This window comes from Uranotaenia lowii, chromosome 1 (genome assembly GCF_029784155.1).
Source record: "Uranotaenia lowii strain MFRU-FL chromosome 1, ASM2978415v1, whole genome shotgun sequence".
NCBI classification, from domain to species: domain Eukaryota; kingdom Metazoa; phylum Arthropoda; class Insecta; order Diptera; family Culicidae; genus Uranotaenia; species Uranotaenia lowii.
The window spans coordinates 61,373,179-61,400,145 of NC_073691.1; the positions used below are offsets into that span (position 1 = coordinate 61,373,179).

The 26,967-nt window shown below is 37.3% G+C and overlaps 1 protein-coding gene across 3 annotated transcripts in view; it reads left to right on the forward strand.

Moving 5' to 3' along the window:
• LOC129750080 (gamma-aminobutyric acid receptor subunit beta-like) overlaps positions 1-26,967 on the forward strand; it is a 97,467-nt gene that overhangs the window by 23,174 nt on the left and 47,326 nt on the right. Inside the window, exon 1 of one of the 3 annotated variants that reach the window (XM_055745311.1) lies at positions 4,483-4,565. The exons of 1 other annotated variant lie outside the window; for it this stretch is intronic. The gene's annotated coding sequence lies outside the window, so the exon portion shown is untranslated. Of the gene's footprint in view, positions 1-4,482; positions 4,566-5,118; positions 5,768-26,967 lie in introns of those variants that run through there. One more of the 3 variants, XM_055745294.1, reaches the window with a different exon arrangement.

The window sequence follows — 26,967 nt, forward strand, 5'->3', positions numbered from 1 at the left end:
TTTAACTGCCTTTTCCAGCTCCGCATATCGTAAGCGGGCGGCTGCTTTGGCTGACCCGATACATGCCTGCTCAATCCCGACTTTCGCCTTTCTCCGATCATCGACCATCCTCCAAGTTTCATCCGACATCCATTCACTTCTTCTTCCACAAACTTTACCGAGAGTACTATGGCTCGTCGTGATAAAGGCATTCTTGATTCCACACCACTGTTCTTTGACTGTTCCGTCTGTCGGCAGCTCAGGGGCTCGGGATTCTAGCTGTTCAACGTATGCCCTTTTCACCTCTGGATTCCCTTCTGGATCTGGCTACGATTATTCGTTCGTTTATAGGTTCCCATCTTATCAGGGCCGAATGGGCCTGCGGGCTTAATAGGAGACCAACTCCTCGTCCCCGAGTAGCGTGTTCTCATCGCATGCCAGAGTAAAGCAGTACTTGCCCGGACTGTGTCTTGTGTTCTCCAGTGTTAGGCCAACGGACTTCGGTCAGTCTCAATATCTCTAGCTTGAGACGGCTAGCTTCTCTAGCGAGCAAGTTGAGCCAGCTTACCTGGCTGGGCAAGGGTCAAAACATTCCAAGTTCCAATTCTAGTCCGTGTTTTCATGCTAAAAGTCGTTGCCAAAGTTCCAATTCGGTTATTTCTTCTCTCAGTTTCTGTAACAATACAAGATATCAGGAGCAGTAGGTTGTTAGCCTAAAGTCCCTATCCCGCGATGATGCTGTCATCTTGGACTTAGCTGGCGGGAGCCGCATTTCATAAATTCAGCCGCTTGTTGCAAGACAGACGCTGTTTGAGCCGCCCCTGACCTGGAGAACAGACGCTCGGTTGTTGTTGCACGCCGCCCCTGACCTGGGGAACAGACACGTGCGGCCACCTTCTCAGTCTGCATGCGACCAAAGCATCCACCGGGGTTGGGTACCCGATCTCCGCTTAGGTTACTCGCACCCCAGCCGGCACCGCGGGGAGGTAGAGATAGGAGTTGTGAATAAGAGGTGATATGACCACTATGGGGTCTCGTGTTGCACATTATCCACTAGTGATGTTAGTTTTCAAATTTTTAAAACTGTAGAATTCAACTTTTTAAGACCATTTTCAAACATATTCTTAAAAATATTATTCCTAAATTGAATAAGTATAATAAAAAAAATCAGAATCAGATTTTTCAATGTAAAAAGATTTGTTAGCTCATTTGTTACCACTGATTGACTGCACTCAAAACTCAACTCAACTGCATTTTAAAATTTATTAATATCACATCACCAAAACTAGAGGTGCCAGACAAAATCTGACAAAACACTAGAGCTCAGGACGCTTAAATCTATTTTTTTTTAATCAAAGGCTTCAAAAGCTGTTTCCTTGAGTAATCAATTAAATGATGTTTTTATTGCAAAGTTTCCTTCTGAGTAGTAAAAAAAACTTTTCTTTTTCATTATCAAATTTTGTTTTAATTTCCAAATAAATTTACCGAACTTAAAAGAATCGTTTATTTAGTTTTATTGAATTTTTAAGTCAAAGTCTTTAAATTTTTTTGTAATATCATTAATAAGTTTATCTGGTTTTTCAATCCTCAATTTCTGTGTTTTAAAAAATATCTAATTGTAAGCCAAGAAATCTTATTTTTTATGAGAAAACATAATTTCTACATTATTTTCTATCTAGAACCCTATTTTCCAAAAGACTCAAAGCTCAAAATTTTCATCTACAAACAGTGACGGTCATATCTACATAAGTAAGAAAATCGTTCTATTTATGAATCTGATTTGAATTGATTTTTTAAGGTTTTTACGGCTATCAGTCTCGGATTTTTTAATCAAAAACGAATGCAGCAAAAAAACAGTCGTTTTTTTCTTAAAAAAATCCGACATAAATAGCCGTTAAGATTTCTTTAAAAAATGGTTCAAAAAATCATTTCGCTTATTTGTTGTGTATTTTTGGAATTGTTACTATTTCTAGCTGAATTCAGATTTTGAACCCCCCCCCCCCTCCCTCCCCCCCCATCCATGGACAAGTCCTTTGAACGGGCCTGGTTCTGGATGACGAAAGCTATTTTCCGCTGTCCAAAACGCATATTCCAGGAAATGATAATGATCGTAACCCAACAAACTTGCCCCAGTGCCGCCCAATAGAGGATTTCTTTGGCTCACTCAGTGCCCTAGTGTAGAGAAACAATTGGAGGGCCAAGGACACGAAGCAACTGACAACAATCCGGAATTGTATCCGGAAACTGGACGTAAGTGTCGTACAACGTTCTTGTGAGAGCATCGCGACAAAGTTGCGTCGAACATCAGACCACGGCCCTTACTCAAACATTCACTGACATTTTTTTTGAAGAAAATACAATAACAATTTTTGCATATGTGATTGAAAAAATTCTCATTTTTTATTTAACACCCGTTATGAAAATAAGGATCAAATTAACGACAAAAAACTAAAATTTGAGTTTTGAAAATCGGTTCATTGGAATATGAAATACAGCTAAACTAAGCCAAAATTGGATGTCGTTTTTTTTAAGTAAGTTTTTTTTCTACCGTAAGATCTTAGATAGCAGTCAAAGCTATCATTGGACTCCAACATGTCTATACATTGTCGGATAGATGGATTCTTGACAATTTCAAACATCAATGAAACACTTAAATACAGAAACGTTGTCAGAAGTTATCAGAATTTTAAAAATAAAATTGATTTTTCGGACTTTTTACTTTCTGAACCATTTACAGCCAGGAGAACGAAATCAAACTACGACTCAAATTTCCCCGAAACGAATATTTTGCGAACGGCTTTGGAAGGTTAAAAAAAATTAGTTCATTAATTAACTCATTTTCGTTAAATTTAAATCGTTTTCTCAAGTTGAAATAGAAAAACAATTTGAAATTTTATGCTAAAAACCAGTTAAAAAGTCGTCATGTCATGCTGGAATATTTCAGATACTCCATTTTCCATTTTATTTCCATCGTCAGAGACATCAATTACACGAGAGTTCAACCTCGAGCGGAGAGAAGAACAGCAATTCTTCTTCAAAATCATCTACAAGTTTGTTGCGATCGTATACCATTAGCTGTAAATCGCTATTTATTGTCGCTGAACCCCCAAACCGAAGTTTTCGTCAAATTCAGCGTCGGTGTTAAACTAAACAAACAATTTAATTAAAAAAAAACGAGTTATAAGCCGTTTCAAATACAGAACTACAAACAGAAATCACCGTCGAACCGTTCGAAAAACAGTTTCCTTTGAAATTTCATCAAAAATTCTGTGTTTTGTGTTTTGAATATCTGAAGATGCAAAAATATGCCAAATTATGTCAACTTATCAATCCTCTTTTCAAATTTTTTCTTGTAGGTATTGTGGTAGATATGCCCTGGGAAATAGATTTGCGCTAAATAATTGGAAAAATAAAAATACATTATCATTATAGTAATAAAGAATTCTATTAATCATAAATGATAAAAATAATAATAGGTAATATAAATGGTGTAAGAACAGCAGTTCATGAATGTTCTGTATAAACCTTTGTTTTAATTTAATATAGTTTCAAAAGTATACACTGATTGATTAAAAAGTTTTAAGTGTGTGTTGGAAACTGAAACTGGTTGAAACTGAAATGGTGGTAATGAATGAACTTGTGAGAGAAAAGAATGAGTGACTTGGCGAAGAATGAACGGGTGAAACACATTTGTGAATGAACTGATTGGGATTGTCATTCTGTATTCTAAATTCTTGATGGAAAGTTGTGTGTTGTGCGTGATGATTAGTTAGCCAAATTACGATCAATTTAAGAAGCATATTTCCTCAAAATGGAAGGTGAAAGAAACAGGTATGTGAAATTCAGTCACCACAGGTATGACTTAAACAATTTAGACGGTTCATTGATGGAAAAGCAAGGGTTTACAAAACTATTTTACATTTTGTGATCTTGGAAAATTAAAAAAAATCCTTGAGTGCAAAGTATAGCTTCTTACTTCAGCTTTCTTGGACACTAAGAGAAATTCTTTTTGAGCATTCCGTAGCTGATCTACAGTTTTTTTTCCGGAGCATGGTTTTTCGGATTTTTTCTTATACTTTGAATTACGGAAAACTGAATTGCTGTAGCTGAATGTTGAAAAACATATATGAGTTACATTACGAGGTTTCCAAAACTATAAATTTTGTAAAACCGGTTGTAAAACAAGAGAGCTTTAGCGGTTTATAGCAAGAGATTTAGTAGTTTTTTTCCTGGGCTTCCAGTGCTTTCATATAAAAAGTAATGATGCAAAAATAAAGATTTCAAGAATTCATTGTGGGTCTCCGAATATTTTTTTTTTATTTGGTAGACCCGAATAAAGTTACAAGCCGCCAAACTTCCAATAGTGTGACATTGACAATCAAGAGCGGATTAGGGTTAAAAGAATCAGGAGTCCTCAATTGAAGGAATAATGCCTTGGATAGAGTTGCGAGTTTTCACAGTGGCAAATTTTCAAAGAAGCCGATTTTTTTTGTTTAAAGCATTGAAAAAAAACATCGCGTGAAGTGTTTAGATGTATTTCATAATCAAATAAAAATTCATGTTTCAAATTTTGCTTTCGAACTAAGGTGGAATAGTTTTTTCCATTAATTATGAAATTATTATTTTTATGGATTTTCCAGCTTTTGACGTCTCAACCGACATCCAGCTTAAATTGTACTTCACTAATAGATGTCACTAATGTCATATCCACACACCTACATCGTTCACAAAGGAGTTTACCTCAGTTGCAACTTTATCGCCCAGCATCCCCCAGGTTTTCGAGCGGGCTTCCCATAGAAACAAATTGGCGTCAATGTATTGGTGATGTCCTCGAGAGGGAAACTGTCAGATGGCAAGAGGATTTCATCCCACCGTGGTCGGGATTTTCCATCCCGCGCGAGGATAACTTTCCCAGAGAGCTCAGAGAGAGCGTCTCGCTCCAAAAGTTGGCAACTGTTTGCTGGTTGTTCCACATCTCGAAGAAAGAGGGAAGGTTTTCTTGTTACACACCCCTCGCATTGGATGTGGGAGCATGTTTTGGATTCTTTGTGGTGGATTTTTGCGACCAAATGAATTGTCACATATTAGCAGCAGTTGAGGCTCGGTGTTGTGACATAAGCTGGATGCTGGGTGTCTGTGTGCTGTCGTCGCCAATCCATTTGGAAGCCATTGATTGGTGTCAAACATCTTCTCAGTGTCAAATGTGTTCTCGCGCGGTCCAAAGTGCTTGCCTCGGCACTGCGAAAGTGTGACAGTGATTTTTTTTACTTATTTTTCATTCATTGGCTCCAATAATGGACGGGATGAGAAAAATGGATCTTTGGAAAAGTAGGCTACTTCGGTAAATTCCTGTTTCAGTGACCTAGGTTCGTTTTGAGGGTCGGTTGACTGACGTTTCGGCAGGATAATGAGGACATTTTTAGTTTGAAATGGTAATTAGATGATGGGTCTAATTGCCTGTGGATGGGGTAAAAAGTAACCTATCCTAGTGCCTCGGTGGAGTGTGATTTGACTTTCATAAGAATGTAAATTGTCCACTCGAGTGTGCTGGAAGGAGTGCGGAAGCCATCACAAGGAATACTTCAAGTCATATTGGATTATCGAATTGTGTTCCTGATGAACGGATCCGGAGCCGTATGGAAAATCCTGAAAAAAATGGTCCTTTGAACCCAAAGACCACTAACCACCGCAAAGTCCCTTACCCAATCAGTAATCCTCGGTGTGGCTGTGATGACTTTTAATTAACTAATTCAAATTTCGGTGGACTACTTCGATGAAGCAGAAAACGGTGAGTAGATGTTTGAGGTTGAACCCAATTTCTTGGCTTTGGTCATTCTATTCGAAGGAAAAGTTGAAAGCCTTTTAATTTTCCTCACTCAGTCGAGGGTGTGGGTGAAGAAAGTGTGGAAACGACGGCCGAATGTGGGCGGAAGTGAATTTTTAATAAAATTATTGATTGAAAAATGAGAGTGTAGCAAACGAGCAAGCCAGCAACATCAACCACACGACAGTTGACAGTGTGACAGCCTCAAGTTCGAAACAGACATTCATTCATACATATTTATAGCTTAGGCTTGTGGGTTTTGGTCTGATTTCGTGGGATGCTGCGCTAGCATACTGGGAGCAAGGTCTTTGTGAAGTGAGATACGACGAGTGTAGACAACAGTAGAATGAAGGACTTTTCACTAGGTCGGTCGCCAGCGATCATTCGAGCATCATCGGTTTTATTGACACAATTTTATTAGCCCTCCGATAGTTTTTGTTTGTTATCTTTCAGATTGGGAGGATGGATGAAGCAATGAATATTACTATCATTAACCAATTTTAACTAGTAATAAATAATAATAACAAAATAAATGAGATATTAATTATCACCCATGTTAAGGTTCTATATATAAGAACTTATTCGCTCATAAGTGTCTATATGACTTTATTGGAAGTTTGGCGGGTTGTAAATTTATTCGGGTGCATTCGAATTAAAAAAATTCTTAGGTGACTCTCAATGAATTCTTTAAATCTTTAACTTTGAATCATTACTTTTTGCATGGTCGCACCCTGAAAGGCCCGGACAAAAAAACTCCCTAATCAGACATTGAGTGTCAATTTGACACTCCTCGCTTAAAACCGCTATATCTCATTAGTTTCTTACCCGATTTTTATGAAATTCATAGTTTTGGAAACTTCATAATATAACTCAAATATGTCTGTCAGACAATATTCAGCTACAATAACAACAACAACAGTTTACCGTTATTTAAAGACAAACAAATCCGAAAAAAAACATGATTTGGAAAAAAGGACTGTAGATCAGCTACGGAAAGCTAAAAAAGTTTTACTTATACCTTTTTCGTTTTTCCACTGGCACAGGGGCAAACTTTTTCTGAATAAACAAACAAAACCGTCACTCGGGACTCGGGACGATGCAAATATATGATTACTATATTCACCCTTATGCTCACCCTCGACACTGACTACTTCAACGGGTTGCAACCGCCTGTTTGAGGTTAAACCTCGGGCAAAACTGGTGGACTTCTGAATTAATAGACGAATATAATGACAATAGTTAGGGCAAAACTCGTGGATAACTAGGTTGTTACTGCTGATAAACGAAACGCTATAAGTTTTCAAGAAAGCTGAAGTTAGAAGCTATACGTTGCACTTAAAGATATATTTTTTTGAAATTCCAAGAACATGACCGCAGAAAATGTAAAAAAGTGATGTAAAAACCGTACATTTCAATCAATAAGCCGTCGACTTTGTTTTAGTCACACCAGCCACATAAACTTTGAAAAGAGGATTGAAAAGTTGATTTAATTTGGCACATTCTTGCAACTTCAGATTGTCAAAAGACGAAAAACAGATTGTTTGACGAATTTTCAAAAGTAGCTGTTTTTCGAACTTTTTGTCAATTTGCAATTTCTTGAATTCAACTTCGCACTGGATTTAGAGTATTTAGCGAAATATTTCCGCAATAAATAAATATTCACCAGAAATGCAATTTCAAGAAAGGCCTTTTTTTCAATTTTAATTTTGAAGAACTACATCTAGATTGACTCTTGTCTAAAAATGGAGGCATTTTCTTTCTTATTTCTTAGTTCAAAACATATAAACTGACGATCAAAATTAGGTGAAATTTGTTTTTAATGCCAAAGTTCGTGTTACTGTTAAAAGACCGTCGGACTTTAGGGAGAGACGCCTACCAAACGAAATCAATATAAAATATGTCGTCACTTGAACAATTTGATTTTTATAAACATCAACAAGATGCACCACTCAAACGTCTTCCTTTTATCTTCACACTCCTCATCTCTCATTTCTTACGCCTCATGTCTCAGGTCTTAGGTTTCCTGTTTCGTGTCTCAGTTCTCACTGCTCAGGTCTCAGATCTCAGATCTCAGGTCTCAGGTCTCATGTCTCATGTGTCATATCTTATGTGTCATGTCTCACGTCTCACGTCTCATGTCTCATGTTTCATGTCATGTCTCATGTCTCATGTCTCATGTCTCACGTCTCATGTCTCATGTCTTATGTCTCATGTCTCACGGTTCATGTCTCATGTCTCATGTCTCATGTCTCATGTCTCATGTCTCATGTCTCACGTCTCATGTCTCACGTCTCATGTCTCATGTCTCATGCCTCATGTCTCATGTCTCATGGCTCTGGTCTCATATTCCAAGTTTCAGAGCTAAGATTCCTCCAGCTTAAAAAATTGGTTTCTTTTAAAAAGGACTAATTCCCGAATACCGCGCATTTTTTTTACAAAATCGAGGCATCCAGCCTGGATCAGATTGACTCAAATTTTATATAAAATATCCAGCAAAACCGAATGAGCCCATGAAATCTGGAATGCATATTTTAGGATCAGGAATTATTAGCATAAGGATTCAGAATCAAGGATCAGGATAAGTAGATATTCTTAATTGTTTTATTGTTTTATAAACCATCTGACATAGTTGTCTTAATGATATACTTAATTTAAGGTTACATAAAAGTTACATTGCACGAACGATGATGTTTCTAATTATTATTTCTCAATTCGTCACTTAAATAAGATTCAATCCGTCGTTTAAAGGTTGTTGAACAACATTGAAGTCAAAAAGCGTATAAAAACGTAGAAAGCTTATTTTTGCGGAACGTAAAGGGTCGTTACTACCATACCGAGTGCTTCTTTTTTAATACAAGCTTATACCGTATTTTTTTCACATAGAGGGTATCCAGAGGCAACCTAGTTTCGCTCTAACTGCTGTCATCGTGCTCATTTATTGCTCTAGAGGCAACCTAGGTTCGCTCGAAAAACGGACGGAGTAGCCCTGAGAAGAAAGTCAGTTTTGCGAGAAGTTCACCAATACTCTAAACGTTGTTGTCAAAACATTAAACAGCTGTTTTTGGTTGATAGCAAAACAGTTGAAATAATCAACGGGAAAATGATTATTGCCGCGATTTTGAACCTCTCAGCCAAGCAAAATCGTACTATCTGCTGTCTAGTGCAATCCGAACACGAAAAAAGGCAATCCGGATGTGAAGAACCGAGTGAAGAAATCCAGAAGGGAGAACAAAATGACAGCTGCATATAAACATTGCGCTCGTTCTCACGAACACCTACGTATGGAATAACTCGAAACCCGAAAGTCGTTTTTTTATTCGGACGGTTCCAGAGCCAAATCCGGAATCAAAAAAAAAAAAACAAAAACGCCATTAGAATGAGTATCCGCGATAAGAATCAGAATCAGGATTTGGGATTAATATCCAGAATAATAATTCGGGGTCAGGATTCAAGATCCAGGATCAGAATCAGGACCCATGATCAAGTTTTCAGATTCTGGGTTCAGGATCAGCAAGGTTTCGAGATCGGGGTCCGGAATCAAGAATACAAGATTGAAGAATCATTATCAGAATCCAGGATTAAGATTCACTTCCCAGGATAGGGATCAAGCATTCAGGATCGGGATCAACAATGCCGGGATCAGAACCAAATTCCAGAAACAAAGTCCATGATCAGGATCAAGGTTCAGGGTCATAATCTGAGATTAGGATCCAGGATCGAAATAAATCCGAAATTAGGGTCCGGAATCCGGGATCAGGACAAAATTCGAAGATCAGATCAGGAGCTAGACTCATTACACCAGGCAACAAAATTCACATTTTTCCAAGGTGCATAGAATTTAACAGCTTATTTTGCTATATTTAAGGACGCTGAACTCAAATAGGTAATCTATTTTTCTGTTTTGGAGATTCAAGGGTTTAGCTTTGAAAATATACTAAGATCTTTTTTTACGCGGTTTGATTTTACTCAGTTTTTCTTACACGGCTTCTTTCTGCGCGGTTTTTTTTGCCATGGATATGATTCATCTACACGGCTTTCGCGAATCAACACGTTTTTTGAGCGAAAATATTCCGAGTCCTATACGTTAACGATTTTTGTGATGTGCTGTCAAGTTATTTTTAAGATAGCGTCCGATGAAGAAACTTATCGACTTTAATTTTTGGGCAACACGTGCGCCGTACATAATGCATACTATGAACCACCTTTTTTTTTTCAAATCAAGGCAATTTTCAATAACGTTTGCAGTTTACTGAAGCTTGACCTTCAAAATAACTCAATATTTTGAATTTGTTCAATGTTATGACAGATTTAGCCGATTGTCCTCCTTCGGTACAAAAACAACATATTTGACTTTTTATCACTCCACTACCGCTTTTGCGTAATGGCACGACTCCAAATCCAACTTAAACAGTGTATAAACTTTGTGGGACCTATTAGAGTGCTATGAAGAGAAAACGCATTTGGAGGCAGTCTTCTTTGTATTTTTAGCCATTCATCCTGTCAATCGTAGAGAAAGAATGAGTTATTTGCAGTTTCCGCAGATCGTTAGCCTCCTTAAGTACTAGACATGAAATTTTTCAATTTTTTATCCTTGTTTATCTCCAAGAAAAACATGCGAGACTTGTCAACGAAAATTTTTGGAAACCTGCCAGGTGGCAACTAAATAGTTTGTTTTTCTGTCCATTACGAAATTTGTCAAAATATAGCGCTGATGTGGTCTAGTGGATAGGCTGGCGCGAGTCTGGTAACCCAGGCGTACTGGATTCAATTCCCGGTATCGGCAAGAAAAACTTTTGGGTTCGAATCCCATAAGTTGCCGACAGGTTAGATGTGTTTCATTTTATCAATAATTATATATTTCAGAGGGAATGTATCTGGGGTAAATCTGAAGAGACTATTGCAAGCGGAGTGGATTTCCAACCATTGTAGGTCTCTGAAAGTTGGATGCCTTCTCTCGACGAACCATCGGCCGGGGAAGCCTGAGAAGCAATTCGAAGGCCAAGCCACACAGACATAGGCTGGACCTTGCTACCGATGGGGGAACCATACATACATACATACATACATACATTACGAAATTTGTCAAAATATCTCTCCGCAAGCAGTCCAAATATTTTGCGCACGATTTTAGCACCTTATTTTTTTTTACCTGTGGGCTGCTTTTCTACCTTGTTAAATGAAGTCAAGCCGATTTATAAGTCAGCTAGACGAACCAATCAGAAAAAAATGACTTTTTTATCACTTCCTCATTCCTTTTTTCGGATTGAGCTTGAAAAAACCTCTCACATTTCCCTCACTTCATGGAACATTTATCTTCACTTTTGTTCAAATTTTAGCACACTATTGGATTTTTAGGACTTCTTGAACAATTTACCATCTGAACTTTGGTCGAATAGTTGATTTCTAGCTGTTCTTGGGTCTCCCACTGCGACTTTTATGGATTTTTCTCGATCCTGCTTAAACAATTTTGTCAATGAACTTCAGTATTTTACGCTATCTCAAAAACCACTTGACAGATTATCACCAAAATTTGTGCTCCTACACATTACATTATTTATTTATTTCGCCAAACATTGTAGGCTACATATATAATAACTTAAAGCTAGGGATTACAATTTTCAGATAGGGTTAATAATAATGATTTTTTTTTACATTTTCAAAGTCAGGGTCTTCGGTGCCTGTTACCGTAAAAACCTTTTTTCAGCTGCTGTTTTGACATAGTAAAGTCTATGTTCTCATAATATTTATTGTAACTATACATTAAACAATTCATTGGACTATATTTTCCATAATCAGTTCGAGTAGAGGTTATAATGAAAAGATTTCTTGTTCTTAAATGACGGCAAGGACAATAAAAGTTTAATTGATTTAGTAGATAAGCAGACTGAACGCGTTGATTAATTATGTCGTTTACAAAACAGATTGCAGCAAACTCTCTTCTTACACTTAATGTTTCGATGTTAATAAGCAGGCAACGTGATTCATAGCTAGGTAATTCTCTCTGAGACCATCCTAAATTTCGTAAAGCGAATAGAACAAATTGTTTCTGGACTGATTCTAAACGGCTTTTATGTGATATTTGAAAAGGCGACCACACAACGCTACAATACTCAAGAATGGATCTAACATAAGCTGTGTACAATGTTTTTATTGTGTATGGGTCTTTGAAATTATAACTAAAACGTTTTATAAATGCTAACATACTGTTCGATTTCTGAATTATTGAGTTATAGTGATCTACAAAGGTAAGTTTTGAGTCCAATATAACTCCAAGGTCTCTAATCTTGTTGACTCTATCGACAGGATCATCTCCCAATTTGACAATTTCATATGACTGACATTTTCTTCTAGTAAAAACAATATTTGAACATTTTGCCACGTTAAGTTTGAGCAGACTTTTAATGCACCATTTGTTAAATACATTAACTTCGTTTTGAAAGATTCTGAAGTCTTCTTCGCTATTTACTTTCATATAAAGCTTCATATCATCAGCATAAATTAGCACATTTGACTGCTTGAGAAGACAAGTTATATCATTTACGTATAAAATAAATAATAGGGGGCCGAGATGGGAGCCTTGAGGTACACCAGAAGTGACGGAGATACTTTTTGAAAGTGAACCATTAAATCTAACAACTTGTGAGCGGGTCGTTAAATAGGACCTTATCCATTTCAGTAGGTGTGAACTGAATCCTTGTTTATTTAATTTAAAAATTAACATGGGGATGTCAATGCTGTCAAAAGCTTTACTGAAGTCCGTGTATAAAGCCTGAACAGAATTACCGCGATCCATACAGCTAATATTATAGGTAACAAACTCCAGTAAATTAGTGGCTGTAGATCTTCCTTTAACAAATCCATGTTGCTTTTCGGTAATGAGAGTTTTAATTTGGTTATATATTTTTTCATTCACTAAAGCTTCGAAAAGTTTTGGTATGCACGATAAAATGGCAATGCCCCTGTAATTTTTTATGTCAGATTTTTTTCCTGACTTAAATATGGGTACAAGAAATGATTCTTAAATAGAAGAAATAATGGCATACTCAGTTCATTTACTAGATTTTTTAAAAGAAGTGGAGGAATTCCATCAGGCCCGGGCCCTTTAGTGCTGTCTAAGGAGGAAATGGATTTACATATTTCTTCAAAGGAAATTGATTCGACTACAGTTAATGCCGTTGAATCAGAGAGATAACTAAAAAAGGAAGTATCACGATCATGCTCAGAAAAACTAGTGTAAACGGTTTGGAAAAAGTCGGCGAATAGATTACAAATTTCGTCGGAATTTTGACCTTCTATGCTGCCAAAGTGCATGCGAGTTGGAAAACTATTGTTTTTCAATTTTGTTTTAACATATCTAAAAAAGTTTCTTGGGTTCGATTTTATGTTTTGCTCAATTTTTATATTATAGTCTTGGAAAGAAGTACTTAAGCGTATTGCTAGTAGATTACTGGCTTCTTGGTGTTCTAACTTAGTGACTAATGATGGATTCTTTTTCCAGTTTTTATTTGCCTTCTGCTTTTTATTTCTTAAGTACACAAGCTCTTTCGTGAACCAAGGCGGATTTTTGTTATTATTTGTTCGTCGCTTTAATTTTGTTGGAACAAATTCTTTGAGAATATTACCAAGAATTTTGTAAAAAATCTCTACTTGATTGTCTGTTGAGTTCTCAGCTCGGAATATTGTTTTCCAATCAACAACTTGTAATTTTGTTTTAATCATATTATAGTTAGCATGGAAGAAGTCAAAAGTCTCTATAAACTCATAATCATCTGGTAAACGTTTTTGATCAGGACATATTATTGAGAATTCGATAGCAGTGTGAAAGACCTCGTTTTTCCAAATTGGATCTGAAGCTTCTACAACGCAAAAATCATCAGTCAGATTGGAAAATAATAAGTCCAGATATCGGCTACAGGCATTTTTACATGATTTATTTGATTGAGACACAACGAAGCCAGATTATCAAAAAGAATTTGCAGTGTTTCATTATCTCCACAGACCGGCAAGAGAATGCTTTCATTCTCTTAATAAATTAAGAATTGGAGACTTGATTGGTTAAAGTCGCCATAAAGGTGAATTTTAAATTCAGGCTCAAAATTTGCGAACGTTTCAGTTATGTCAAATAGAAACTTTTGAAAATATTCTTTAGTGGCATGTTCTGGCGGAAAGTAAATCGCCCCGAAAATATGCGTTTCATTGAAGATGCGGGCTTTGACCCACACCTGCTCGAAATCTTTGTGTTTAGTCGTAGGAATGAGCTCAGAATCGAAGACAGAGCTGATTGCCACAACCACACCACCGCCAGATTTCTTGTCAGAAAGAAGAAAGTTTCTGTCATCTCTGAACACGTTGAAACTAGAACCAAAAACTTCTTCGCTCTTTATATTTGCATCCCAGCTTGTTTCTGTTCCCAAAATTATAGTATAACTACTAGCTGCTAAATTTTTATAAATTGTATTTAATTTCGATGCACTTCGCATTCTGTTAAAATTTTGACAGTAAGCAACAATTTCATTATTATTTACTATAGCGGATGTATTCAGAGCAGAAGATGTTCTATGGTCGCGCGAACGAATTGTAACGCGATCCGCTTGGTCAACATTAATTAAAGAGCTAGTACCTATAGTGGCACGCGTCGATGGGGCAGAAAATATGGATACATTACCGGGCCGGCAAAGGGTGCACTGAATGAAGTGGGGACCGGATTGAACGTTGTATATGGTGGCATGGAAGTCGATGCATGATGTGTGCACATATTTGCTTGGTACGGCGAAGTCGTTGCCGCAGAAGTAGTCGGGAACCTAGCCGGTAGCCTATCATGATGTGGTGGCGTATTTGGTGCCACAAGAGAGGGTCCAGGGTCCAGTGGTGGTGTATTTGATGGCACAGAAGAGGATCCAGGGTTTAAGGTTTCTCCACGTTGAAAATTGATGAAGGTCGGCATCTTCTTTTTCGGCTGAGGTTTCCTATTGAACGTAACCTTGGCGGCAGCGAGCAGTTCCTTGTCAGTGGAAGGTGGAGATCGGCTTTTTAATTTATTGTTGAGGTAGTCTTGTTGGTTTAGGCTCGCGTTTCGGTTACGCGCCTTGCGTTGACGATTTTTTTTCTTTTTAGCTTTATCCGCGTTCTTTTGTTGTTCCTTGCGACGCATTTGCCTTGCATCGTAGGCTGACCAGTCAGCTTTCCACACCCTCCTTGTGCCCAAAAGTCGCCAACCTGAGACAACTTTAGGGTTCAGCTCCTCGGCCAGGCTCGTCACTGGTGCAGGTGGGGAAAGGACAGGTTTCGCGCTAACGGCATCGTGAATGGATCGAAGTTCATCAATAAGGTCGGCATTTGCGGAAGGATTATGTACAGTTGCCCTTAAGGCATTAAGTTCTACTGCAATGGACTGGAGAGAAGGAGTGAGCTCCTGTTCCAAGTTGGTGAAGCAGTTACGATGCTGCTCTTCGACCATATTCATCAGGCTGTTTTGATGGCCCAAAATCATCTCCTCCAGCATTTCAAACGTTTGAGCAATTTTCGTTTTATGACCGTCAAAAGCTGACACGTACTGCTCTTTCATTGATGATGAGAGCGTGTCAAGTAAATCTTCAGCAGACGGAGGTGGTCGCAATGCCGCTTTTATTAGGGCCGAAAGCTCAATTTTTTGGCCATTGATCTGATTGGAGATCGTGTCGATACCATCAATCAATGTCTCTAGGCAAGAAAATTTTGCCACCTGAGAACTCAGCTTTTCGTGGGAGATGTTTTGGATCTTTAGTTGCTCCAATATTTCTGTTTGCTGTGCCATTAATTTCGTTTGGTCGATCTGCTCTGATATCAAATTTTGGCAGTCACGGCAAACCGGGAGCATGAACCTCCTGATTGACTCCTCGCAATTTCGCTGCACTCCAACACAAGCGGCGTGGAACCTTCGGTGACATGGGCTCGTACACGTCCAAAGGTGGACGCTATCGACGACATCACAAGTGGAGATATGACACTTTGGCATTTTTGTTTTGTTTTTGTTCGCGGTAGCACAACACAAAAAAAAATTAACTGACGAAGGCACTTGATTGCTTTGACAAAAAAAAAAGAGTTCTGTAATTGCAGAATTGAAAAATATGTAAAAATTTCGTCATTCACAATTTTATTAAAACTTTTCAAGTTCAATTAAGAATAAATAATTGAAAAAAAAATCATATTGAAAACCAAAAATTCAAATAAAAGATTTCTGGTCAAGGATTCTGTTACTTATTTCGCTTTTTGGTTTCAAATTCATAGGATTTCTTATGCGGAATTTACATTCAGGCTTAGTGAATTTGGGTTCGGAATGCAGAATTCAGACTTGGAACTAAAATTCAAGGTTTGTATTCATATTAAGCACAAATTTTAGTTTTATGATTAATATTAAAATATCGATGTTGAAATTTCATCAGGGATTCAAATTGAAGGAGATCGCGGTTTCATAACTTTGATTCTTGATTCAAAATTCATCTAAATCAGACTAGAAACACAAACCTGGTGAAAATCACATATAAAATATAAGATCTGAATTCATTTCAAAGAATTTGTTATTTGAAAAATCTACATTTTAATTTTAAAAACTTTAATTACAGGATTTAAGTTATGAAATATAAAATATTAAATTATAATTTTTGAACTCATTTTTTATCCTTATGTAAAAATTCAGCTGGAAATTTTATTTACAAAATTTACATATATTGTAGATTTTTCAAAATCAAAGGTTCAACTAAGTCTTAAATTTTAATCGAGTTTACAAGAGAAGTAAATAAACCTTATTTGAACCGTAAACCTTTATTTTTTCTTTTATCACTGAATATTTGATACATTTTCACACAATGCTTAAAATGTTTATGCTTATGGTTCAGAAGAATTAGCTTGCTAAGGTAAGTGAGTTAACAAATTTTTTTCTGAATGAAGGTTCAAAATCCTTTTTTTTGTTTCGATTTTCGATGCAGTTGGCGATGCACCAGCTATTGAAAAACCTATCTGGAACAACTGTGATCGATGTTTACTCTTGGGCTCGAACTCACGGATATCAGCTCAGGAGGCAACTGAATTACCATTTGAGCTATATCACAATTACCTATATTTTTCAAAGCTTCATGAACAAAACTGGCTACTCCTAGGACTTATTTTCAAAAATAAATAACTTTTAATGCAAAATAACTTTAGCTTGAATAATTTGTACTTAGTAAATATACATTTTTTCACTTGTGTAGGCATTGTTTAAGCAAAAATGTTATTGGGAAAAAATTGTCATCAAAAACGAAAACAAGTTCGTAATTCGACACACCCTAATGTACAGGTTTGTCTGTTCACTAGTTATCAATGAATGAGTTTACTGAAAACTTATGAATTTTAAAATTTTCACCAACACTAGACGCGATACACGAAAGGTTCAAATTCAGGTCGCCAATTAGAAAATGCTGTTCACCTGTGTCCTTCAGGATCAAGTATTCGGGATCCAGAGGTAAGGTCTAAGATAAGAATCCCTGATTTGGGTTTACGTTCAGAATTCGGGATCAGTATCCGGGAGGGATCACAAAATTTTGAGCAAATTTTCATCACAGAATCTGTCTCAAAGAGCACAGAATTTTGAAATATTCACAGATTTCACAGAATTTCTAAAATTTGAATGGATTACCAAAGCTATAGTTTTTTTTAGCCTATATAAAATTACTTTGAGTTAGAAAAGATTGATTTTTCCTAACTGAAATGTGAAAAAGACTAAATTTATCATCAATTTTTTAATTATATTAGTTCAAAAAACATCACTGAAACCATCACCAAATTTTTGGGTAAAATCACAGAAAGTCAGATTATTTTTTTCTCAAAACCACAGAATATTTTTCGGCAACCTTGATCAAAACTAGATTCCGCGACCATGGTTCAGGATAAAAGCTTTGATCAGAAATTAGAATCCGGAATCAAGATCTGGTATGATAATTTGAAATAATAATTCAGGGATTATAAACCAGGATCTAAGATAAGGACCTAGGATCAGAGTCCAGTAGCAGAATCCAGGATCATGATCCTGAAGCAGGTTCAGGTTCAGAGTCCAGGTTAAGGAGCCAGGATCGGGATCAGGATTGGTATAGGAATAAGGCCCACGATTCTACTCAGGAAATTGATCCAGTAGAGTCAGGCTCAAGTTAAGGGTCTGAAATGGAATAAGAATCGGGATTAGGTTCTAGATCAGAATTCTATGGAACCAATATTTGATTGTTTTTTGTATTTGAAATACTCCTGGTAATGTAGCGAATTATGTTGAAAATATAAAGTTGAAAAATTTGTGCGACAGAACCTGAAGCTTAAAGTGAAATTAACTGCATCAGGAAATTTTTCAACCATTATCGAATGTGTTTATTTATTACCAGAAATACATCAAACCAAGGTAGGTTGTTGAAATTCAAAGTCAATCATGCATTCGCATGCTTTATATACAATCACTTCAGCCTCAACAAAATATATTCCATTTTTATAATAAGAATTTTAATCTATTTCAAAACAATTTTTAAAAAATTGGAACGGAAAGACATACAACTTATTTTAAACATGATGAAAGACTTCTAAACAGGCTGTGTGATGATTTCATAGTCTTTCTATACAGCACTTTTTTTTAAACTTCTATCATTCATAAGTATTGATATATACTAATCGAAGAACCAGCTTCAGACTTCAACTTGGCTGGAAAAAATACACTCAGCTAATACAAGTCAATCCAATTAGTACCGAATGCTCCAGACATCGTTATTGAATTCTGACACCGAGATCCAAATGACTGAGAAAGCTCGAGAGTCGTGATATTTTTTCAATACTTATTGAAAAAGAGAAAAAACACTATACTATTGGTCTAGTGCTAGTGTCCCGGATAAGTAATAAAAAATCTCCTAAGAATGCATCTGTTTTTTTTCCAATACATTAAAGCTCAGAGAGCGCCAGTCGGCGAGAAAAAAAAGTGTGGCACAAACCCTTAGGGTCATAAACTTTCTTCCCAAGTATGGCATGATAAAGAAAGAAGGAGCACAGATTTTGGGATGTATTTTATGTTCCCTAAGCTGATGAATATTTCATGATCAGCGATGTGGTTTGACAGTTTTAGCAAATACCGAACAGCGCAGCCGGCAACACTTGTTCCGTTCACATCTTTTTGTGGTGGATTCAAGTGTCTGTGATGTGTCTTCTGGGGTCGTCGTTGGGTGTGTTGGCCCCCCACATTTAGCATAAAACTTTGCTGGGATAAGGAAAACATGGAAGAAAATCGTATGCATCCAACTAACTGAAATTATTCATCTTTTGTGTGGCTGGAAGGTGGCTCCAGAGAGTGCGCCGTCTGCTAGCCACGACAATCGGATAACTTGTTGGTGTATTCAGATTCTGCATGTAAATATGAAAGAGGAAAAAACGCATGACAAAATTTACTCAACAGGTTGACATGACAAAGTATGCTAAAACTATTTTAGGTTAGGTATACATAAGGAAAGCAACTAAAAAGGAAATCAGTTGTTTTAAAAATATTACAATTAGATTTTTTGTGTTTTTGTTAAGCTCTTTTGTCTACACTGGGCCTACAAACAACATTTATTCGATAAGCAATTTTGTACAGACAACATATACTCGTCCTATTTTAGTAACAACTCAAATTGAAAGAAAAAAAACCCCAACGCTGTATGAGCGATTTTCTAAAACCTGCTTTCAACACCTGCTACAATCGGCCTCAATAGGAAACTTTCAGCTATTTGTCGTCTCCCATACACACTTCGGAATTCATAGCGGCTTCATTTTGTAGGAAGTGCCAAGTCGATTCGACTTGGTTTTTGATCCACTTCTAGCTTTTCACTTCTCGAAAATTCAGTCAACAAAAAAAACAGCAATGAAGAAAACCATAATTCATCATTTCTTTGATCTGGATTTAAACCAACTGGGTTGGGGGGGTTTGTCTAGGTTGGAAAAGTGGTGAGATTGTTCGGGGTGGGACGCGAGAAAATAAAAACCTTGCTTACATACACACAAACACATACAGGCCAACTGTTTTCTTAAAGTCGTTTTTGGAACGCTCTAGATGTGAGCTTTTGTCTTTTCGCGCGCAAAGGAAGAAAAGGTAGAATGGAACTAGTTTCAATTCGAGAAAACACCGTCGTTCGCTTTCAGGCCACAAAATGTTCGAGAAGAGAAGATTGCAATGCTCTGCAATCTTCAAATGGGAAACACTTAAGGCATTCATTTTTATCTGTGCCAAGCCTCTCAAAGACATATCTTCCTAGTATAGTTGGTGGTTTGGAGCAAATGTTCCCAATATTTTTAGTGGATTTTCTTTCCCCGTTAAACGGGAATTCCTTTCAGGCTTTCGAGTGACTCTGCTTCTATTGCTAATTGGAGTGGCTCCTGAGAAAGTCAGATCGGGTTTCTACGGTGTTTTGGGCACGGAATCGTTGCATTTTCGGAAGAAGAAAGATACGAAAAAAAATGTGTCAATTTGTTTTCAATTTTGGTTGTTTCAGAGGTGAACCATATTCGACATTTGATGTTGATCTAAATTTGTCTAAAACTTTTGCTTACAGAAATTTATCGTCTTCTACACCAGACGACTGTGAGTGAAATCAGTGTTTTCAGCAGTATATGAATATCTATGGAGTCCACCACTGGAGTCTGTATCGGGCAGCAGATTCTTATTGGTCTTGACCTTAAACGTTCATGGCCAGCTACTACCTGTGATGCATCATGTTATTCTAATTTAAATACTAGGGGCCCATTTAGCCAATAGTCGCTAGACCACAGATAGGTCTCATGTTTGGGTGGAAATGTTCAGTTGAACAGGCCGAATGAGTGATAAAACCGGCGGTTACTCGGCTAGAGGTCGTGAGAACGAACAGATCCTAGGCAGAGTAAACATTTGGCTGATGTTACACTGATTGTAAGATATGTCGAATAGACGTGGAACAAAGGGACGATGAGTTGAATTTTAAGGCAACTGGCTGTTTTACCGAATGGGTCGTCTATATTGCTTGAATCCAAGGCAGGCTTAATCGACATTCGACATTCGACCAAACCTCTTTTCAATCTCAGGACCATTTGGGACACCATATATACTCTTTTTTGAGGGTTTGAACTATTTCTCGTGAAAAAAAATGTCGAAACTCTCAGTTTAAATAAAATCAAAATAGCAGTGTATTTTTTTGAATCATGAACGGTTTCAATCACCCCTTGATTTTATTGTATTTTATTCTTTTGCACTTTTTCAGAAACAAAGTAAATGACCCCTGACTAAAAAAGTGCTTGATCTGGTAAAAATAATTACCTAGCATTAATTCCTTCAGGCAATGACTATCCAAAACATTGCCGATTCACAGCCCGATCGAAAAAACGCTTATTCATGTGTTAAAACAAGTTCTAGCATCTGTAGTTTTTAGGATACAAGGGTTTATTTTAAAACTAGGGAAAAATAATTCTGTAAAATCATTTAGGTGAAAGTTGAGAAATTTGCATTGCATTCAGACATGAAACTCATCAGTGGATAAAGCATCTGGACGTTAAGTATGCTTTCATCAGAGAGATTATAAGAAGCGGTCAGTTGTCTTTGCCAACTGATGCGTTCTCAGAACGTTACCGAGACCAAGCCATGAGAAGCTGTTAAGCGATTTAAATTCGCGAATTGAGGTGAGGTGTTGATACTTACGGTTCGGATAGGTTCCGGAAGATCCTAACTCCTGCAAGATAATTAGCTGTTCCTTCCGGGACGACCAAATAACTTGTCTTGCGAACAAAAGATGACTGCAGATGACAACTGATGATAGTAAACACGGTCCAAATGTTTACAACATCACACGCTTAAGGAAGACTACTCAAATTAGGTTAGTGGTAACACAAAAGTGTTGTCAGGTTTTTCTGGTTAGAAGTAGGTATCACTTTACTAATTGAGAAATGAGTAATTCCCGGTTAAGGAATGTGAGAAGTGGAGAAGTGACAAATAGCGGTCGCTAATGTAATGGGTAGTTTTTCAAGGACTGGACAATCAGGTGGTTGGTTGTAAACGGATCTAAATGATCTTATCTTAAACAGGTGCTAGATCAAACCAGAAAAAAATGAAAATTCAATAATTTTTCTTGGTCATATTTTAAATAGAATAGTTTTTCAATTTCAAACCTTTTCATAAATGTAAAGGACATAAAAATTGAATAAGTACAGTCGAAGTTATACAAATAGTTTACAACGCTGAGCTTGTTTCTGTAATCTGTAAAATGAAATCTCGTAAAAATAGAGGAAAATAGTTCCCTAGGTATTAATCAAATTGTTTGTACCAAGGAATTGAAATCAAGAGAGGATTCTTTGCATTTGGAGTGGTAATGATCAAAATTCCACAACTGCTTCACAAATTGCAACAATTTTCTACAATTAAAGTCTGTTTCACATAGAATCTGACCGGATAAAATAGATCATTTCTCAGCAAAGAAATAACGTACAACAAAAGTAAAAATGTCATTTTGAAGGGTTTTTATTGCACTTTAAGGAAAAAAATACATTAAAATTATTCGTCAGCTTTTCGGATGAATTTTCGAACTTTTTTTGTGATACCACCCATCATTTTCTGCGCAGTACTGCTGGTAACCTCATTCGCCATCTTGTTCCACCACTTTTCCCTTTGAGCGGGTTTTTTCATGGTTCTGCCACATTTCTTCAGTTTGCCCTTAACTATTGCCCAATATTTCTCGATGGAACGAAAATCCGGACAGTTTGGTGGAATGATACTTTTTTCAACAAAATCGATCTCCTTATACCACTTAACGAAATCCCGGCTGTAGTGGCAGCTTGCCAGGTCAGGCCAGAACTTCATCGGACCTTTGTGGGAACGAATGAATGGCAAAACCCTCTTCTGGAGACATTCTTCTTTGTAAACATTTTCATTCATTGTGTCCACAGTGATGAAAATCATAGTCTTCTTCCCAAATACAGATCCCTTGCCAAATCATCAACTTACGAGCAAATTTATCTGCGAAAACAAACTTGAATCTACCCGCAACATTCCATTTACGCTTCGCAAGGTAAAATTTGTTACCGGGTATTTGTCCAAAATCCATTTTGACGTAAGTTTCGTCGTCCATCAAAATGCATCCGTTGTACTTGGTCAACACTTTCTCGTACAACTTCCTTGCCCTGGTTTTGGCAACCAGGTTTTGTTTCAGCGTCCTGTTGGGGTGTTTGCTTGCATGATACGACCGCAAGCCTTCTCGCAAACAAATTCGTCGAGCTGTACTGTGGTTCGTCTTGAACTTTTTCGCCAAATTCCGCAAGGAGATTCCAAGATTATTGTGAACTGATCGAATTACCTTTGCTCGCAGCTTCCGGTCATATGTTACACTTTTACGCCTGGTTTGTTTTGCTCGATCTACCGTGAGGGTCTCCCGGTAACGTTGCAGCACCGAATTCACAGTCGATTTAGGATATTTCGTGATCACGTCGGTTTCTCTACGTGAGTGTGCAGAATTTTCTCTCGCCTTTCGCGTTCCATCGTCGATAACTTTTGACTGACTGTTTCTTGATCTTGATGAAATTTTCACCACTAAGTAAACAAACCATCCGGATCAAAACACTGTTAATAGATTCGCGATGTGACAACAGTCTTTATATTCTTTTTCAATATCCGGTTTGGTTGCTTACTGGCCCGATAAAATCGTATTCCTTCGCTCAGGTGAATCCTTCTGAAGGTGCACCGGTCGGCATTGAATTTCTTGGCGATGTCATAGTCCGACTGCCCTGGGTTTACCTTGATAGTTCTCAACACCTTCAAATGCAGTTTCCGATCCTTAGGTCTTCTATGACGCTTGGTATGAGCCTGCCGATCGATAAAGTCTGCTTCATTTAATATTGGAACAAATTCTTTTGCTCATTGTGGCGCTCCTAGTGGACGGATTTGGAAACTTTTTTCACCCACGTGTCGGGAAATTCATTACCTTTCACCATGTATTTATGTCATAACACCAAACGATAGCATTTTGTAAACAACCGCCATGGAAGCCGAACGGAGAGATCAAATTGTGCACAGTTTTCTTGAAAATCCATTGTTGTCGGCATCGAAGCTAGCTAAACAGCTTAAAATGCCCAGAAATACCGTATGACGTGTTATCAAGCAGTACAAGGAAACATTGACGACGGCTCGGAAGCCGCATTCGAAGCGTCGGAGTGGAACTGTCGACCGGAAGCTGCGTGGGAAAGTCATCAAGGCCGTCAAGAGGAATCCCAATCTTTCAGACCGCGATTTGGCCAATAAGTTCCAGGCCGCTCACAGTACGGTGCGACGAATTCGTCTCCGGGAAGGAATAAGGTCATTCCGAGCCAGCAAACAGCCAAATCGGACGCTGAAGCAGAACAATGTGGCCAGAATCCGTGCTCGAAAGCTGTACGACCAAGTGCTGACCAAGTTCGACGGATGTAAAGTCTGCTTCATTTAATATTGGAACACAAACAATTGCGTGTAGTTCAGTCATTTATTAACGAATTCATAATTTGTTTTTCATACAAATGTAGCATTTTCTTTACTCTTTCATAAAAAAAAATTAACTTAACAAACTCGTACTCGTACTCGTAGGAAAACTGTGCACAATTTGATCTCTCCGTTCGGCTTCCTTGGCGGTTGTTTACAAAATGCTGTCGTTTGGTGTTATGACATAAATACATGGTGAAAGGTAATGAATTTCCCGACACGTGGGTGAAAAAAGTTTCCAAATCCGTCCACTAGGAGCGCCACAATGAGCAAAAGAATTTGTTCCAATATTAAATGAAGCAGACTTTAGAATGCATCTCACGGAACCATTTGAGAACGCTACACACGGACGATTTGACCATTTTTACAGATTTCGCGATTTTTGAACAAGACCACATCGGGTTTTTGACGTGGGTGTCCAAAATTAATTTTCGGCTCGCGGCTTCTATCGCGTGTAACTTTTTTGGAAGAAAACGATTCGTAATGAAATTTTCAGCACTGATAGAGGAAACATTTCCAAAAAAAAGTACTGTCAAAACATTCTAGATCCGACAACTAGGAGCGCTGTAGTGTTATAAACAGTGCGTCCATATTTTAGGTGATCCATGGTTTAGATTTTTCAAAGATTTATTCAAGGGTCGTATCCTACTTATGAAAAATGCACTTCTGAAATGTCTGCTCTTAGGTGAGAGCTGTTTGCACATTTTTCGTCGGTGTCTTGCAAGTACCTTCTCATAACAAAATTTTGCCCAATAATAACTAAAAAATAATACAAGGAACTTATTCACTTTTAAATATATGCAATATGCATGTTCCCAAAAGTTTCCTTAATGCTCTAAACTCTACTATGGAGGATTTTGTGGCGGTACTGTTTGGTAATCATCTCCCATGGCTTGCGATGCTTACGATGAGATTTATTTATTAGTCTTCGAAAAAATATTGTTTCGCACAGACTTATTGTTCTAAGAGATGCCGTAACCTTTTATTTAAATGATTGCTTAGACATACCAAAATCAAAAATTCTAACACACTCATTAAAATAACGGTTACATGTGTCTATTGAATTGTAATAGCCATACGTGGTTCGATGAGATGGAATCCAAAGAAGCATTTGGTTGCTCAGCGGGCGTGTAGGAGCATACAAATTTATGCAATCCAGGAGATCGTTGTTTTCAATATTGCCGCTCAGTAAGTCGAATGTGAATAAACACTGCAGAAACTTCCTTCTACGGGATAGCGTTTCAAGATGAATCAGGTTACATCGATGTTCATAGGGAGTCCTAACTTCGGGATTCCAGTTAAATTTCCGAAGAGCAAACCGAACAAACGCTCGCTGGACACCTTCGAGAGATTGACTCAAAGTCAGTTGGAATGGGGCCCATACTGGAGCTGCGTATTCAAGTATACTTCTGACGATCGAACAATAAAGTGTTTTAAGTGCATACACGTCAATGAATTGGATTGTGTTGCGACGGAGGAAACCAAGCATAGCGTAAGCCTTGGCGGTTATTGTAGTGATATGCGTGTGAAATCTCAACCGGCTGTCGAAGGTAACACCGAGGTCCTTTATTGTGTCAACAGTTTCGAGAACGGTATCACCCATTGTGTAGTTATACTGATGCACGTTACGGGTTCTCGATAAACTCATTGTTTTGCACTTTCTGACATTCACCAACATTCCATTAAAACCGCACCATCTCATAATAACTCAGATCGTTCTGCAACATGATGCAGTCCAGCGGTGATGTAATTTGTCAGAAAAGCTTAAGGTCGTCTGTATAAAAAAGTTTATGCGACGTCAACATGTCACACAAATCGTTAACGATCAGTATGAATATTAACGGTCCTGGATGACTGCCTTGGGGAATACCGGATGGTATCAAAAATTTCGAAGAGCAAAAGCAGTTGACTTTAACATACACAGAAAAAATTAATTGCTGTAAAATTACGGCAAATATCCTGTAACAAAAAGGAGCAGGACATTTACCGTAATTTTACAGGACGAAAAAAAAAATCACGCGGCATTTATTTTTACAAGAGCATATTATTTTACAGGCTGCTTTGCAGTGTTCGGCATCGCTAACAGAAAAATTAGCGCCGCTAGTTAAATCGCTAACTCAGTCAAAGTTAGCGATCGTTAATTTGAATCGCTAAATGAGCTGAAAACGTTATCGCTTAAACTTAAAGCGCTAATCACTAACTGCTGTTGACCAATAAAACGTACATTAAAAATATTTCTGTTTATTAATTTTATGTTATTTGGGTTTGCAGTACCTATGTTACACCGGAAAATACAAATAAAGTTAATTAAAATTTCTATCAACTTATAGTGTTGTTTGTATTGTAAATTATTTATAGCATAAATTATGGCTGCATCTTTTTTTTTTTTGGTTCAAATACTTTACGCAGTCTAGATTTTTTTTTAATTATGTTTCCTATCAAACAGTTTTCTCATTTTTCAAACTTTCAAGATAGAAATTTATGATGGGAGCAAACCTTTTTCGAACTCTGAGGTCTTGAAATTTCTGAAACCCTGTTGCAAAGATCTAAAACCTTTGTTTTAGTTCTAAACTCATCTATGATTTTTTGAGTAATGTCTTCAATATTAAAAGACATTCTTACATTCAAAACGCTATGACTCGGTTATCTGAAGAAATACTAAGTCATGATTATCGCC